The sequence below is a fragment of the Oncorhynchus clarkii genome, chromosome 2 (genome assembly GCF_045791955.1).
Source record: "Oncorhynchus clarkii lewisi isolate Uvic-CL-2024 chromosome 2, UVic_Ocla_1.0, whole genome shotgun sequence".
NCBI lineage: Eukaryota > Metazoa > Chordata > Actinopteri > Salmoniformes > Salmonidae > Oncorhynchus > Oncorhynchus clarkii.
In genome coordinates, this window is record NC_092148.1 from 35,566,494 (window position 1) to 35,571,452 (window position 4,959).

The following is a 4,959-nucleotide window of genomic DNA, read 5'->3' on the forward strand; positions in this document are numbered from 1 at the left end:
CTCCACGATTATTTCTGCATAGTCTACTAGCCTATAAGTCTTGCTCAGCCTCAACATCACAGGAAAATGATGGTTAATTAAATGCTCTGCAATTTAGAGATAAAAAAATTGTATTATTCAGGAGAATTCCATTAAATCAGGCTATTCATTTCAATGCAGTTGCGTTCTTACACATATCGTTAGACTAAACGGAACCGAAAACACCCCAGTCTGTTCTGATCACAGATCATGATGAAGCCTGAACATTTCAGCTGTTTGTCATCGATTTAGCCCACAAGCACCTACAGATTTGACACACATAAAGACCTTTATTTAATCTGGATTTGACAAACAAAAGCCTGATTAGGATCCTGACTTTCCATGTCATATTTGTTATCAATTAGGCTAAATGTATTCCTATTAATTTGCATATGCTAACCATTGCGATGAATGTTATGCTTAATCTTATGATTTTTATGAATAAACAGGCATCAGGGTAAAAAAATAATATAATTTCAATGCCCCTCCCCACACATTAATGTTGCTTACCTTACAGATCAAAGTCAGCCAATTTCCACTCTGTTCATATGCAAATACATTTGATTCATACACTGGCTTGTCTGGCTGGCATGTTTTAATTTTAAACAGGCCTTCCCTTATCTACACTGAAGTAATATTAGTCCTCTGATTTAGCTCATTAGTACACCCTTGTGGTTGAATATATCTAGTGTATGTCTTATAATACAACAATGTTGAACTAACAAATACCATCAAGGGATACGTTACAGTTTACAATAATGAACATCTTACGAAACAGCTGTGAAAACCAATCTGGCAATATTTTACATTTAAATACACAAACTTTGATACTTTTGTTGGTACATGTGTGTCGATTTACTTTCAGATTTGTTGTACACTCACATGGCAATCAGACTGAAATACTGAATTCTGGTGTGTGGAATAGAGGAGGTGGGTATTGTGTGGCTGGGAGGTTCTGCCGGTCACTTGTTTTCATCAGGTAGTCAGTCTTGGAAGAGGGAAACTGCAAAGTACAGGCGCTGCTGCTCAGCAGTGCTAGTGTTTTTAGCTAATCTGTGCATCTCACATTATGTGCCCAGTATGATAGTTGTCTTTCTCTTTCATAGCAAATAATGACAACATGACAATAACAGGAGCTGATGTAATGAAACGTTGGAGGGTGGTTGGTAATGGAGGAAATCCGGTGGATCCATGTCTGGGTATTAGGCAGAACCCCCTAGGTCATGGAGAACAGGATCAGAGTTAACAGAAAAGGGTAGGAGAGACTTAAAAAAGCAAACACACAGGTTAAAGGATTATCAGGTATGTAAAAATACAGTTATTGAATTATTTAAATGTCCGATTAGACATGCAATAATGTTAATGGCAGACGTCCTTTTTCCAGCATTTGGTCCCTTTTGATTCTTCTCTGGTGGCTCCTTTTTCTTTTTCGTTCAGTCTCACCTTGATTATAATATAAAATAAATTATATTATATTTCGTATTATTACAAATGTATCTCTTGGAAGGCCAGAAAATAAATGAACAGCAGACAATGTTTACACGGTCAAAACCCTTAGGTCAGATTGCTCAGATGAGAAAGCTACGGAAAAATTGATACTGTGAGATTTCAAAACGTTTAAAACCATGGCTAGAGAGAGACTGTCATCGAATACAGCAAAGAGCTGCTGTTTTTATGAGTGCGTTCATGTTTAAGTTCTTACTCGGCACTGTCAACACTTTGTACTCAACACTTTTTATAAGCCATAAAATGCGCGTTTTTCCTATTTCCGCTCAGTGCTACAACAAGCAGTGCAGCAGTAATGAATGAGTAGGAAAGTGTATCTATAGGCTTGCGTTTGCTATTAGTGGCTTGGGTCTTTTTTAATATCGAGGAATATTTAACTTTCTCTGTTCATAGGAGTAACAGCATGAATTTGTGTATGAGGCAGAAATAATGTGGTGCAACTCGAGTTTTGCCATCAGCAAAAGGTGTCCCTTTTTGGTCAGCCCACATAATCAGGAAAGGGAGAGTGACCATCAGATGCAGGCACACACTGTTGCCATCTAGTGGCCAATATCGAAATTGCACCTGGGCTGGAATAATACATTATGGCCTTTATCTTGCATTTCAAAGATTATAGGAAAAAAAGGAAAAAAACACTTTTTTTTGTATTTTTTGTACCTTGTATTATCTTTTACCAGATCTAATGTGTTATTCTCCTACATTTCTTTCACATTTCCACAAACTTCAAAGTGTTTCCTTTCAAATGGTACCAAGAATATGCATATCCTTGCTTCAGCACCTGAGCTACAGGCAGTTAGATTTGGGTATGTCATTTTAGGTGGAAAATTGAAGAAAAAAAGGGTCCAATCCTAAAGAGGATTTATTAAGTCATGTTAATAAAAAATCAGAGCGGTAGATCTCAGCATACATTTTGACTCAAAGTGATTTTGACTCAAAGGTTGATGCGCAATTGTCATGCTGACTGCAGGAATGTCCACCAGAGAATGTAATGTTAATACTGCCTTTTTGCCTATGCCCTTCCAGGTCCACACATGGCTGCACCCCTGCCCAGTCATGTGAAATCTATAGATTAGGGCCTAATTTATTTATATCAATTGACTGATTTCTTTATATGAACTGTTGCTCAGTAAAATAGTTGAAATTGTTGCGTTTATATTTTTAAGTATATATTACTGGCACAGTCCAATTTCAGCTTTATGTTATGCATGAAATATACAACAATGCAGTACACAAGATTTATATTAGCCTGAATTCCTGCAGATGGCGATATTGAAACGTTTAATCTTACCGTCCAAAGGGAACGTATGCAGCCGGCTATACATGTATCCCCCGTGGACTGACCAGTTCATACATAACACTTTCTCCATTCAGCTGAAAACTATCGCCATCTGACAGTGTTTGATTTAGTGTTATATGTAATAGGGTTGGTTATGTTTCCACTTGCCTCTAAAGAAATGTGTATTTCATGTTCAAGCATTCTTATTGGTTAGTTCAACTCTTATGACAATAAGGTGTGTTGTGATCCTCCCGCTTGCAGATAGGGGGAGAACGTGAACGTCAGGTCTTCCCAGTATAAAAATGTGATGCAAGGGGTAGGTCACGTTCTGACTACTATTTTCTATTTTACAATGTGTACAAGTTTGCTGTACGTTACTGATTTATACATGTGTGGGTATATGGTACCTGTTAGGGATTGAGGGGCTTTCTGGGATGTGCTTTGGCATATGATTGCTGTAAATAAGTGTGTTAGCTAGCATACACCGATGTAATGGTCACATAAGCCACTGCTAACACAGTTGTCTTCATGCTACAGATTTTGCCATCAATACCGTTAAGCCCTGCACAACTAACGTGCTGTTTCCCATTTAACAACAGGTATTATATGTTATATAGGTACACATGTTATATTTTGTATTGTATTTTGTTCGCCCAGTATGAAAATGTGATGCAAGGGATTTTGCCATAGACAGCCATCAATATTAAGCCCTGCACAACTAACGCTGTTTCCCATTTAACAACAGCAGAAATAAATTATGCTCAACTGGGACCACTGGCAGAAGTGATTTATTTTGAGAAAACACAACGCATGGAGAGTACATATACATCTGTTACACTGGTGCCGTGACCCGGATCACTGGTTGCTGCGGAAAGAGGAGGTCAAAAGGGGGGTGAGTGTAGCCGATGTGAAATGGCTAGCTAGTTAGCGGTGGTGCGCGCTAGTGGCGTTTCAATCGGTGACATCACTTGCTCTGAGACCTTGAAGTAGTGGTTCCCCTTGCTCTGCAAGCGCCGCGGCTTTTGTGGAGCGATGGGTAAACGATGCTTCGAGGGTGACTGTTGACGTGTGCAGAGCGTCCCTGCTTCGCGCCCAGGTCGGGGCGAGGGGACGGACGTAAAGTCTATACTGTTACATATACACTATGTGGACACCTGCTCGTTGAACATCTGATTCCAAAATCATGGGTATTAATATGGAGTTGGTCCCCTCTTTGCTGCCAATAACAGCCTCCACTCTTCTGCGAAGGCTTTCCACTAGATGTTGGAACATCCAGCCAAAGCTCTGCAATGCGCATGGTGATCACACTGCTGACCACACTGCTAACGTCGCGTCCATGGGCGATGCAAAATGCTTTCTATTTGTGACGCAAGTCCCGCCTCTCATCTAGTTTTTTAGGAGCATGGGTGTTTGACATATGAACTGAGGTCCACACGCCAGTCTAGTTGGTGGTGGTAATGCACCTTAAAATTGGTTGCCAACCGTCCAAAGAAGAAGCTTGGAGGAGAGATTACTAGAAAAAAAAGTGGTTTACCCTTTTATCTGGGGCTTAATTGTCGGAGTAGAGGATCTTGTACATTTCAGTTAAAATAACAACCCAATGTTGATATCCCAGGACAAATTAGCTAGCAACAGCAAGCTACGTTGCTATAAATGTTTAATGCTTTTCGACCTGTCCCCAAATTAATATAGTTGGTTCAGAGTTCGTTATGCGCGCGATGGTGGCTTTCTGTGCTCGGCGTACCTGCTTCGCTGGGGTGCTGTTTCTCCTAGAAGTTTCCACTTCACAATAACAGCACTTACAGTTGACCGGAGCAGCTCTAGCGGGGCAGAAATTTGATGAACTGACTTGTTGGAAAGGAGATTACATGGCTGTGTGTTTGATTGTATACACAATGTCAGCGACGGGTTGGCTGAAATAGCCGAATCCACTCGTATGAAGGGGTGTCCACATACACAATATACACAAATGTATGTTCAACACCAATCATTATAATGTATAACCACCACCTTACAACAGGCTACGTTACAGTTGTTTAATCGTTGATATATTACTGAACTCAGTGTTGGCTTAATTGAGTATTTATACACTAATAATTTGGGACTGGAGTAGATTTAGCCAGGGAACCAGTAGCCAGTAGGAACTTTATATGCACAGC